This window comes from Globicephala melas, chromosome 1 (assembly GCF_963455315.2).
Source record: "Globicephala melas chromosome 1, mGloMel1.2, whole genome shotgun sequence".
Lineage (NCBI taxonomy): Eukaryota > Metazoa > Chordata > Mammalia > Artiodactyla > Delphinidae > Globicephala > Globicephala melas.
Window position 1 is genome coordinate 172,786,538 of NC_083314.1, and position 13,723 is coordinate 172,800,260.

Below are 13,723 nucleotides of genomic sequence, written 5' to 3' on the forward strand. Positions count from 1 at the left end.
GGCGATTGCCCTCAGGGAGCCCAGATTCCAATGAGGCATATGGGCAAGGACACAGCAATTTCGATACTGCATGACAAATTCTATCAAGGGTGCAGTGGGGCAAAAAGTGGTGTGCAAAATGCAGAAAGGCTTCCCAGAAGAGCTGGGTTCTAGGCTGAAGCTTAAAGGATGAGTAGGACTTGGCCAGACGAAGACAGTTAAGAGAGGGGATTGTGTGTGCAATACCAGAGCTCCATTTTGAGGAACTGAAGCAAGTTCAATCTGACAGGAGCCCAGGACTTGACCTATGAGACAGGAAATGAAAGGAAGGCCCAGATCTGGACCAGTCTTGTGGGCCCTGTGAACAGGTTTAGTCCCAGTTCTCAGAGCCATGGGGAGCCATTGAAACACTTTAATCAGGAACTAACCTGAGCAGGCTTATGTTTTAAAAATGTCTTTGGCTCTAGTTAGGAGAATGGGTTGAAGGAGGGATGCCAGGTAGGAAGTTCCTGTAGCTATCCAAGGACAGGTGATGGTGATGGGGTTGGGGATGTGGATTGGGATGGGATGCTGAGTCTGGGATGGAAGGGAAGAGAAGTAGATGGGAAAGATAAATTCACATGCTAGTAAAAGTTCATGAAATGGAACTGGACTGAATTGTTGTAGAATGTTTCACATGCTTCTCTGAAGTTGCTGAAATTCCTCCTCTACAGATCCCTCTTTTAGTCTCAGAAAGAAAGAATGTGAGTTATGCCTGGCCTCGCCTTTTCTTACACAGACATCCCAAGGCCTGCAACAACCCCTCTGCTTGTATTTAGTTAAGTTGGGAGGCAGTGCTAGGAGTGGAAAAACCACTGCACAGGATGGCAGAGCCCCAGGTACCAGTTCAGGTCTATCGCTAACTCATTCCATGATCGTGGGTGAGTTGCTTAACATCCTTTTCCTCATTTGTAAAACAGGAATAACAGTGAAGACCACATATGATCATAATGATAATAATGACAAACTTTTATGGTATTGACCGTGTTCAAGGCACTATTCTAATTGCTTTACAAATACTACCTTATTTAATCATTACAACAACCCAGTGAAATATGTGGGGTTTTTTTGAAAGTGGACTTTAAAAAAATTTTTTTATAATTTTTATTGGAGTATAGCTGATTTACAATGTTGTTTTAGTTTCAGGTGTACAGCAAAGTGAATCTGTTATACATATATCACATATCCACTCTTTTTTAGATTCTTTTCCCATATAGGTCATTACAGAGCACTGAGTAGAGTTCCCTGTGCTATACAGTAGGTCCTTATTAGTTCTATTTTATATATAGTAGTGTGTATATGTCAATCCCAATCTTTCAATTTATTCCCCCCCCCCACCCTCTGGTAACCATAATTTTTTTTTTTACATCTGTAACTCTATTTCTGTTTTGTAGATAAGTTCATTTGTACCCTTCTTTTAGATTCCACATATAAGCAATACCATATTATATTTGTCTTTCTCTGTCTGACTTACTGAAATCTGTGTTATTTTTAATTCCCACCATCTAGGTGAGAAAACTGAGGCACAGAGAGGTTAAGTAACTTGCCCAAAGTCACATAGCTAGTAAGTGGCAGAGCCAGGATTTGAAGCCAGGCCACCTGGCTCAGAGTAACCACCGTGTTATAGGACACATATAACTTTTTCATAAACTACTCTATGAAGAGTCCTCTACAAAATACCTGAATTTATTTCATTATTAACTCCCTTACACTGCCCATAATTGTTGTCAATATAGTCTTTCTACTATATCTGTTGTCAGATATCACTATTGTCTGACTTTCTAGTTAACTTTCTCTGCATGAAAGCGGATCACAAAGATTTAGAGCCTGATAGGCCTGGGTTTCTATCCTGGTTTCATTTTAGATGAGTTATTTGACTTCTGAACATCATTTTTCTATTCTATACAATAACTAAGATAACATAAGAATGAGAGGGAGAGTTGTAAAGATAACATAAAAGTGTAAAGCTCTAGGCCAACAGTAAGTACCAGCTTAGTGAAGTTGTTTGAATCATTCTTCTGACTGTGGAAAACCCCTGGGCTCAGGGCAGAGTGACATTGCAAACTTCAGACACTAGGGAGGAAGGTTTTGTCACCACAAAACATGTGGAAAGGTGGGTGGGACATGTGAAAATATTGACAGAAATGCAAAGACTTGCCCTGTTACCGAACGCAAGTTCATGTGCCCGACGCACAGTGAGGCCAAACAAACCGAAATGTTGGAGTTCGGAGCAGAAATGTTTATTGCAGGGCCATGTGAGGAGACGGGTGACTCATGCCCAGAAAACTGAACTCCCCAAGGTTTCAGCAAAGCATTTTTAAAGGCAAGCTGAGGGAGGGGCATGGTTGGTTTTCGCAAGCTTCTTGGTGTAGGAATCCTTTGTTCTTGCAGCTGTCCACGTAGGTCAGGTCATGAGGTAAACCTCCAACGAGATAAATGTTTTTCTCTGTTCTACAATTTTTTATCACTGTATGAATGGAAAAGTGTTATACCCTTAAAAGTCAGAGCCTTGAGAATGGGCTATCCTGTATGTTTCAGGCTATAGGCAACATTCTTAACTGGAAGCAAAAGCAATAGAACACAAAGGTTAAAGTAAAAGAAACAGATCTAATATGGAGTCAGGTTTGTTCTTCCCTATTACAGTCCTTCTTGTAAAATCTTTTCTTGCATAAGCCCTTGACCTGTCAGGCCATGCCTAGAATTTTGAATAAGCTCATTTCTCTTCTGTCATCAGAGGCCTGTCTTAAACAATGTCTCCCTTTGCGGGCAAATCAATACTGCTTATAAATTATATCTAAAGGCCGAAGGGAGGGAGGACTTGTGAATTAAATGAATTAATTAAAAGAATCATCAAACCTCATTGAGTGGCATTTAGTTCAAATTTAGTTCAAATTAGTTTTTTAAAAAAAGTGTGACTAGTAGAATTTTAGTGAAGAAATGCAGCTTTAAGACTTGTAAGAACATAGTATCAAAGATATGGGGAAATGAGAAATCTCACACACTGCTGTTGGGAGCTAAACTAGTCTGGCCACTGGGAAGGCTGTTTGGGCAGTCTCTGGTAACATTTTAAATGCCCAGTGACCCAGAAATATCACCTCTCATTAACTGTCCTAAAACAAATCTTGCACACATGCATTAGGAAGTCTGTCCAAGGATATTTAAGGCGTAGTGGTGAGTAAAAGTAAATCATTATAGTGTAAATATCCATCAATAGGAAAATGGCTTCTTCAATTATGAAACAGCCATTTATGAAATACTCTGCAACCATTTTAAAAAATGGTGAAGGGGAAAAGAGGTAGGTCTAGATGAGTTCAAATGGATAGCTCTCCTGGATGTGTGCTGGAATGAAAGAGCACGTGGTAAAGTGATCCACTCCATGTAGGCTTTATGTAAGACAGAACAACAAAACAGAAGAACTATATGTTTTCTACAGGTACACATGTGTACGGTCACCCCTCAGTATCTGTGGGAGATGGCTCCAGGACTCCTGCAGTACCAAATCCACGGGTGCTTAAGTCCCTATATAAAATGGCTGTAGTACAGTTGGTCCTCTGTAACCACGGGTTCCCCATCTGTGGTTCAACCAACCTTGGATCCACCATTAGTTGAATCCATGGGTGTGGAACCCCCATTTACAGAGGGCTGACTCTTCTAAATATGTAGAAAATGGTCTAGAAAGGTAAATACCAAATTGATAAAAATGAGGAGGGAGGAAAGAGTGAAAGTGAACTTACATGTTTTTTTTTTAAATGAGTGCAATATGATTGTGTATTACGTATATAACAAAATTAATAAAATTATTTTTACTAGACTAATAAAATCTATTCTTTCCTTCAAACTGAAGCCCAATAGACTTCTTTGGGGGACCTCTTTATCAGCTTAGCCAAATTTGTAATAAGCATATTGCTTTTCCCAAGAAGTGGGTATTTCTTAAGTCTTTAAGTGTCCTCAGGGGCTTCCCTGGTGGTGCAGTAGTTAAGAATCTGCCTACCAATGCAGGGGACAGGTTTGAGCCCCGGTCCGGGAAGATCTCACATGCTGTGGAGCAACAAAGCCCGTGCACCACAACTACTGAGCCTGAGCTCTAGAGCCCCAGAGCCATGACTACTGAAGCCCACGCGCCTAGACCCCGTGCTCTGCAACAAGAGAAGCCACTGCAATGAGAAGCCCGTGCACCACAACGAAGAGTAGCCCCCGCTCGCCACAACTAGAGAAACCCCACGCAGCAACGAAGACCCAACACAGCCAAAAATAATAAATAAATAAAAATAAATAATAATAAAAGAGTTCTTGGCATCTTGCTTTCTTGCCTTTCTCACCATGTCACCTTTGGATCAATCTCGTTTTGCTGTTAATTTGCTTTTCCTGTAAGGACAGGGCTTCCTAAGCAAAATTAAATATCAACTCAGCCATGTCCAAACTGTCACAGACTGTGTAGTACTAAATTTGAGTTAATGATACATCGTTCTATTTGATGGACATAAAGCACATACGTATACATCAAATACTCAGGACAAGGATAATCCTCCCACCCCACCACCCAGAACCCCTCTGCATGTTCACTTGGGCATATGTGCACACATACACGTGAAGCTTTGTCACCCCTTCACCTCTTTTTCCATTTGTGGCTCCTGTTCTTGGTGGTGGTTGGGCTCAATGGGTGCCTCTGTCCCTCTTACTTCCCCACTTGTCCTCTTTCTCTGGATTTCCAGCGCCCCCTTTGTCTCACCCACTCAGCATATGGCGGACCGAAAAGAAAGGACTTTTGGAGTGGTCAGACTGAATTAAGTCGCAATCCCATTTCTGCGGCCCGTGTGACCAGCACTCTTTTCCATAATCTTTCCAAGCTGCAGTTTCCTCATCTGGGAAATGAGAGCAGTGGTGGTTCCTTCTGCGAGTTGTTCTGAGGAATTAATATCACGACCCTAACAAAGTACCTGATCCATTAAATATTAGTTTCCTTCCTCCTCTCTCCCTTACTTCTCTTTTTTCTCTACCTCAGCACTGCCCATTCTCTCCACTTTCCCTTAAGTGGCTATAAAACCGAAATATATTACATATACCAAATTATTTATATATGTAAAGTGAACAGTTTCATATCCTCCATTGCTAATTTTTCCGGCAACTAAATAGACTATTTTACCCTGCTCTTGAGGGGATTAAAAGACATCAGTTTCTGTTTTCATGTGATCCTCGCTTGATTTCTGTTTCATCAATGACCCTTGAAGAGAGAAGAAGGTGATCGGTGTGGGAAAGGGAGTTCCCGTCCCTGAACTAGATGCCCATACTCATTCAAAATGACTTTGCTAGTCCTTGAGCTGCACGATTTATCTTTACGGCTCCATAATAATTGCTCTGTCTGGTATCTCTGTGCCAAAGATCCTAATTGCCCTCAGAGTCTGTTGTTATCATCATCCTGCGTAAACCACCTGCAACTGTTCCATCAGCACACGTGCCAGGCCCCCACCCTGTGGTGCAGATTAACTAACCTGGCAGGTGAAAGGAAAGGGAGCCCTGTGCTATAGGGCACACAAGGGGGCAGCAGAAAGACAGCTTTCTCTCTTTCTTTTCAAACGATCCACATAGAAATTTTTCTGATATGGAAAATATAACCTGTTCATGGGAGAAAATCGGAAAAGACATTAAAGAATTTTTTTAAAAAATCATCCATAAATCTACTCTCAGAGATAGTGATTGTTGCCATTTCAGTGTATCAGCTTTACCCATATGAGATTGCTGATAACCATTTTTTAACCTACAAAAATGACAATTTCATGTGGTTTAACCTAATATTTCCTGCTATCTTTTCTCTATGAGAACATAAATGAACTTTTAAATATAAAATTGAGATGGGACTATATGTGTGTATATTTTTAAAACCTGCCTCTTTAAATGAAATATTAACAGCTACAAATATGGATAGGGAATTCCCTGGCCATCCAGTGATTAGGACTCGGTGCTTTCACTGCTGTGGGCCTGGGTTCCATCCCTGGTCAGGGAACTAAGATCCTGCAAGCCACGTTGTTTGGGGAAAAAAATGGATAAAGAATAATGCAATTACACTAACACGCCTAAAAAAATGTCACGTAAAACTGAAGCCCCACATACACTGCTCCCCAACAGCTGCCCCTCCCTAGCTCCTTGGGGCAGCCATGCTCATACATCTGGTGTTTATCATACATAGGTTTGTATCATTACACAAAACGCAGTATGGTTTAGCATTTTTAACTTTACGTAAATGATACCAAAGTAAATGTATCATTCTATGACTTGTTTACTGAACATTGTATTTTTAATGTATTATTTCTTATTGAAGTATAGTTGATTTATAACATTGTGTTTGTTTCTGGTGTATATCAGAGTGATTCAGTTATACATATATATTCGTTTTCATATTCTTTTCAATTATGGTTTATTACAGTATATTGAATATAGTTCCCTGTGCTATACAAGAAGGACCTTGTTGTTTATCTATTTTATATACAGCAGTTTTTATTTGCTCATCCCAAACTCCCAATTTATCCATCCCCAGCCCCTTTCCCCTTTGGTAACCATAAATTTGTTTTCTATGTCTGTGAATCTGTTTCTCTTTCGTAAATAAGTTCACTTGTGTAATATTTTAGATTCCACATGTAAGTGATATCATACGGTGTTTGTCTTTCTCTTTCTGACTTACTTCACTTAGTATGATCATCTCTAGGTCGATCCATGTTGCTGCAAATAGCATTATTTCATTCTTTTTATGGCTGAATGGTATTCCATTGTATATATGTACCACATCTTCTTTATATATTCATCTGTCGATGGACATTAGGTTGTTTCCATGTCTTGACTATTGTAAATAGTGCTGCTATGAACGTTGAGGTGCATGTATCTTTTCAAACTATAGTTTTCTCCAGATCTATCCCCAAGAGTGGGATTGTTGGATCATATGGCAATTCTATTTTTAGTTTTTTAAGGAACATCCATACTGTTCTCCATATTGGCTATACCAGTTTACATTCCCCCCAACAGTGTAGGAGAGTTCCCTTTTCTCCATCCTCTCTCCAGATTTGTAATTTGTAGACTTTTTAATGATGGCCATTCTGACCGGTGTGAGGTGGTACCTCATTGCAGTATTGATTTCTCTAATAATTAGCGATGTTGACCATCTTTTCATGTGCCTATGGCCATCTGTATGAACAGTAAATTTTTTAAAGTTATCCATGTTTATACATGGAGCTTTTGTTGTTTCATTCTCAAGTTTTTGCTATTAAATATTCAGAGTTGCTATCTGCCTCTCTCCACTAGCCTAGGCTCCTCCATGCTAGAACTCTGTCTTAGTTATATATGGCCTAGGTGGCTCCATTAATGGGAGTGGACTGGACAAATGCAGAAAGTGAAAGAGTGAGGACCACTGTGCTAGAAAATCAAGCCTAGACTCCTTTGTTGGGTACCCAAGGCAGAGAGCACTGGTGACAAGAAGGCTCTCATGTCTGGGAGAGGCAGACATCAAAGGTGAACATTTCATTGTGATGTCACTTCTCTAGTGCCAGGCTTAGAGTTCTAGGGCATCCCATCCAGACTGAAGGGGCAGAGCAAGAGCATCTGGGAAAGCTTCCAGAGAGGGTCCTGCGCCCATTCCTGAAAGATGGTGGGTCCCTTTCACCATGGCAACCAAAAGCCCACATTTTTAGATAAAGGCATTGACATGTTCTCAGGATTCTCTGAGTATTTATCTCCAGTTTTTTTGGACAATTAAAATGTATGATTGGTAGAAAATGGCATGCTGGAGTCTTAAAACATAGACAACCAAAAAACACAATTCCTTTAGTAGCCAAAATCTTCCTAACCCTGATGAGTTTAAAGTTTACCTGTAAAACACAAGGATAACAATAAATCAGAGTAGAAATGAGGTGTAGCAGAAAATTTAGGGGCTCTGGAATCACTGAGAGTAGAGTTAGAATCCTGACTCTTTAGCTTCCTGAACATGTGATGCTGGGTAAGTTAGTTAACCATTCAATTCTTGTCTCTTCATCTGCAAAATAGAGATACTAATGCCCACCTTGCAAGTTGAGGATGTAAACTGCCTGGTCTATACCGAGCATCCCGTAAATGGGAGCAGCTTTTATTGGCAGGCTGAGTTGGCAGGGAACTGTCTTTGACACTTGAAGCTGGACCTGGTCACTGAGAGAGAAAGAAAACTCCTCACAGATACTAAACCCCAGAATCTCACGGTGACAGCTGCTGCCAGCTGCTGGTCCTGGAAGTCACTGTCCCCAACCCTCCTCAACAACACGTCTGTCCCTTGAAGAAGATACATCTCTGACATCCCAGGAAGCTGCCTTTGGTTCTGTGTCCACTTCTCTTCTTGGAGAAGATGGAGGGAATAAAAAGGTGTGTATCAGCAAATCTCAAAAAAAAAAAAAAAAGTGAATGTTCCCAAGCTCACCTAAGAATCCTCTGTGAAAGCTCCAGGTGCAAAAGCACAAACTCAAAAACATTTGGGAAGTGAGAAAGGCTGGGACCTGGAACCCTTTGCTGCAATGCTTGCACCTGGACAAACGTCTTTTCCTCGAATTCCAAAATACAAAGAAACTTAGGGGACAAATTCTGGACAACAAGATACAAAGAGACCAAAAAGTCCAACCGCCACTCCTGAAGAGCCGGGAGCAAAGCAGTGTCCTGCGCATGCCCCCGGCACACGACACCACCAAAGGGGTGGGCAAACCACTTAAGCTACCCCTCCGGCCCGACACCTGGGCACAGCCCTACCTTCACACCATGTAAGGAATCAGCTTGACCTCCCTCCGAGAGCAAGCCAGTAAGGGAACCTGTTACTTGTTCTCGCTACCCCCTGCTGTAGCAGGGGTCCCAATAAAGCCTGGCCTGAATTTCTTGTCTGGTCTCTGATCAATTTCTATCGATTAAGGAGGCCAAGAACGCTGGTTGGTAACAAAAGGAAGTAAAATCTGGTGGTTCCATAATACCTACTACTCCCCTGGCAGACATCTTTATTTTATTTTATTTTTTTGGTTAGATGAAAAAGGAATTGGGGCCAAAATGACCCCGGTGGAGTAGATCTATTTAAGGAAATGAACACTTAATTTTTGTATTTACAGTTAATCTCTCTCCCTCTGTCACACACACACCCACTTTATTTAAATTAGTCTTTATTTTTATTTGTTCAGCTAGAGCCGCTAGAACTTCTCTACTTTGCTGGTAAAGAGCTAGTCATGCTTTTAAAAGCATGACTTTTAAGGTTAGGCATCGAGTCACCATTTGACTCGATGCCTAACGTTAAAGATAATCATTACAGCATTTGTTATCATGGGAAAAAATGGTAAACAACCTAGATATCCAGCAAGAGTGGGTTTTTCAAATAAACTAGGATGTCACCGTACCACAGAATATCCCTCGCCATTCCAAATAGTCTCGTAGAAGGTGATCGATCCAATGAAATGGAATGGAATAATGTATACAATGTGTTATTAGGTGAAAGAAAGCAGTTTGCAAAGAGATAAGGATCTTATTTCTGTTAAAAAGAAAAAAGAAAAAAGAAAGACACACATACGCACAGAAAGAATGGAAGAGTAGATATCAAAATGCTACGCTGATGACCTCCGGGCTCTTGAAAATGGAGGTGATTTTTATTTTCTTTTGTTTGTTTGTATTTTTCTGGATTTCAGACATTGAAACCTTATTACAGTGGGAATAAGAAAAACATCCCCCAAAAGATGTGAACGGTCCTCGGAACACCTGGTTCTTTGCTCTTATCCTGTTTCCTAAAGCTTCCCACTGGCGTCAAAACTCACAATGCCAAGGCTGGAGCAGCCTCTTACGGGGAAAGGTCAAATACATCATTCTCCAGCAGCCGACCCTAACTTTGATCCGTGCCAGACATGTCACTTGTGACATTATCTAAGCATATTCATTGTATCAAGAATGGAGTAGCTGCCATACCCACTGACGTGACTTACCCAAAAAGAAAATAGGAGTGTAGGCGCTCAGATTTCTAAGAAAAACATTGAGTACCTCTCCTTAGGGACACTGATGCCTACAGCTGTAACATTTGCATTGCTGTGACATCAGGACTTTGAGATGGGCGGACCATCATATGGATGGCTGGGTCATTTTTATTTATAGGCTAAAGAAAGGTGCCAGCCCTTTGCTATGAACTAGCATCTGCCCTTGGCCCCCTCTAAGAAAGACAGAAAGAACAAGCCCACCTTGTCCCATTGTGAGTCCATTCTCTACTCTTTATATTGTGTATAGTAGAGGTCCCCAGCGTTTTTGGCACCAGAGACCAGTTTCATGAAAGACAATTTTTCCACAGACGGGGGTGGGGGGTGGGCAGAATTGTTCAGGTGGTAATGCGAGCGATGGGGAGCGATGGGTAGCAGCAGGTGAAGGTTTGCTTGCTCGCCAGCTGCTCACCTCCTGCAGTGCAGCCTCATTCCTAACAGGTACCGGTCCGCAGCCCGGGGCTTGGGGACCCATGGTGTACAGGGTTCAGGAGCTTTGCCATCATAAAGTGGTAGCCGGGCTGGTCTCCTTGCTGAACAATGATAGTTTACAAAGCCCAGGGAAGCAATGTATTTGGTTACAGACCAAATGAAGGTGTAAAAGCATCAAGAGAAGTAATATGACACCCCCTTCTCTGAGGCACAATTAAATACTCCCTCCAGCTCTAATATTACCACCTACAGGAAGCCTTCCAGGGTTTCACAAGTCACCCTTAGACCAAGGACTATCATCTCTCTATCCTTAGATTAGGCCCTGGCATTTTAGAAAGAGTCTATGAATGAAGGAAGGAAGGAAGGAATGACTAATACATGAGTGAATGAATGTGAGAATGAATAAATGAATGCATCTGCACTTTGTGGAGACGTCTACTCATTCTTTTCACAACAATTTATTGAGGATTTACTGTGTGCCAGACTCTGTGATGGTCACCGGGATACAAAGTGAGCAAGACAGACAAGCTCCTTGCTTCCAGGGAGCTTATATTATAGTCAAGGACACAGTCGATCCACAGGAAACAAATATGTGCCTGATTTCAGATAGACAGTGCTACAGAGAGAATACACAAGGTTACACGAAATAGCGTATCTGGAGGAGCAGGGTGGTTGGAAGAAGAGGGGAGCAGGGAAGGCCTCTCTGAGAAGGTGGCATCTGAGCTCTGAACGACTGTGAGAGCACTTGTTTTCAAGTACTTATTTAGCTTATTTCAAGAGCTTTTTTTTTTTTTTTTTTTTGGCCACACCACACAGCATGTGGGATCTTAGTTCCCCAACCAGGGACCAAACCCGCACTCCCTGCAGTGGAAGTGCAGAGTCTTAACCACTGGACCGCCAGGGATATCCCAAGAGCTTTAATCTTGAAAATAAAATTTCAAGGGTGTGTCTGACTTTGTCTTTTTCTTGACAGTGGAGACTACATCTTATTCATCACTGTGAACTAGCAGGATACAATGGCAAGCACATGGGATTTGAAAATGGACTACCTGGGTTCAAATCCAGCCTCTACCACTTATCAGCTTTGGACCTTGGGGAAGTTATTTAAATAAGTCTCACTTTCCCCATCCCAAAATGGGGATGATGATGATGATACTTTTACAAAAGAGATAACTAGCTGTCCACCAAAAACCTATGCTTCCTCTTCCATAGTGTGAAGTTGAAATTGTTTTATCAACAACTTCAACTGCCCAACCATGGTTTCCATTTTCCAGCCCCTTTTGCACCCAGATGCAGCCAAAGACAAATTTTTGCCACTGAGATGCGAATACAAGTGATGTGTGTCATTTCCAGGCCTGGGTCCCCGAGTCACCATAAAGAGGAAAACCACCCATTGACCAGGAACACCCTCTTTGGACTGTTAAGTGAGGGAAAAGCAAACTTTGATTGTGTTAAACCTCTGAAATTTTAGGTTATATTTGTTAGAGCATCCAGTATTATAACACTAACTAATACAACCTTAAAGCATTACGAATATTGAATGAGTATGTCATACAGTGCCTACTCAGAGTGCTTGCTGGGTGAACATAACTAAATACAGGGCTTTGAATCCTTTGAAACCAGCCTCATGAGAGTTTTGACCCTCTGCCCCCCTCGCCTTTCCAGAAAGAGATGGTTTTTACTATAATATTTATTTCTGAAAAGGTTAGTGACTATAGGATGAGGAATATTGGGACCCTGGGACCTTGCTGACTTGTGCTGTCAAAAATTTTTTTAATTGCCTGGGGATACAGGAGGAGAGAATCTTGCTCAACAAAGTAATCTCTCTCTTCCTTGAGATCAGACTTTGCAGTGGAACTTGAAGATCAAGAGCTTCTTGGGACTTCCTGGCGGTCCAGTGGTTAAAACTCCCATGCTTCCAATGCAGGGGACGTGGGTTTGATTCCTGGTCAGGGAGCTAAGATCCCACATTGCTGCAAAGTACGGCCAAAAAATTTTTAATAAACAATTTTTTTAATTAAAAAAAAAGAGCTTCTCCCAAAATCTAAAACATCTTTTCTCTCTTCCTCTTCCTCCTCCTCCAGGACACTTCTGCGATGAGATCCCTGCAAGGTTTTTAGTTCTCAGGCATCTAAGAGAGAAGAAGAGAACTATATGTCTCATGTTTTCATACGCCTTAAAATAAGGTAATGAATATAATGCTCCTAGCACAGCAAATGGCACATGGTAGGAATTCAACAAATGGGACTGGCCTCCCTTTAGCTCATTTAACTCCCATTAGCTCACTGTCAACTGTGACATGATGGATAGCCTGTCTCAGCCTATACTAAAAACAACCCAACTGGAATTATTTTCCTCACTAGACAAATATGAAAACAGAGTCTTAAGGTGTTCAAATATATAGCGTTATTGTATCAATAGAGGTCTGGTACACGTTTTATCTAAACTTAATTCTTACAACCATATACAGAATGCATGATATTGGTATTATTGTACCCATTTTCCAGATAAGAAAACCGAGGCTCAAAGAGTTTAGATGACTATCATTCTTGGACACACATTTTTTTAGTGCTTTTCTGTGTACCAGGCTCTGTGCTGGGGTGCGGGGGTCAACAATGAGTACTGCACACACATTCTCGCTCTCATAGACCTCACAATCTGGTGTAAGAGGCAGCCGGATAAAGAGGCAATTTCAGGTATGATAAGTAAAAAAGTCTGAGTAAGCCCAGGATGCTGTGGGAGCAAAGAAGATGGACCACCTAACAAGAAGTGGAGCGAGAAGGAGGCACATGAAGTATTTTAATTTACATTAAATGTAAAATAAGATGTGACTTGTAGATAGGATTTAGCTAGAATGGGCATTGTGGAAGAAGGTTCCAGGAATAGGGAATCACTGGGGCAGTTTTACCATTAGGTGTTCCCATGTGAATTTCTTTCTGTTTACCTTGCTTGGGAATGTTTGGGCTTCTTGTGTCTTTGGAAAGATGTGTCCTCATCTCTGGAAATTTTTCTGTCATTTTTTTCAAATATAACCTGTGCTCTGTTCTGTTTTTCCTTCTGGGAAACATACTTTTCTGGAAAAGCCAAATTCAATTAATCCTAAATTAGACATTCTGCGTCACTTACTTCTCTTCTGTAGTTCATGCCTTTTTGACTCCCCATGCTTTTTTCTGGAGATACTCTTTTTACCTCTCTTACAGTTTCTGCTGTTAATTCTTTCTTTAGCTGTGTCTAATCTGATGTTAAAACCATCCATTGCATTCTTAGTT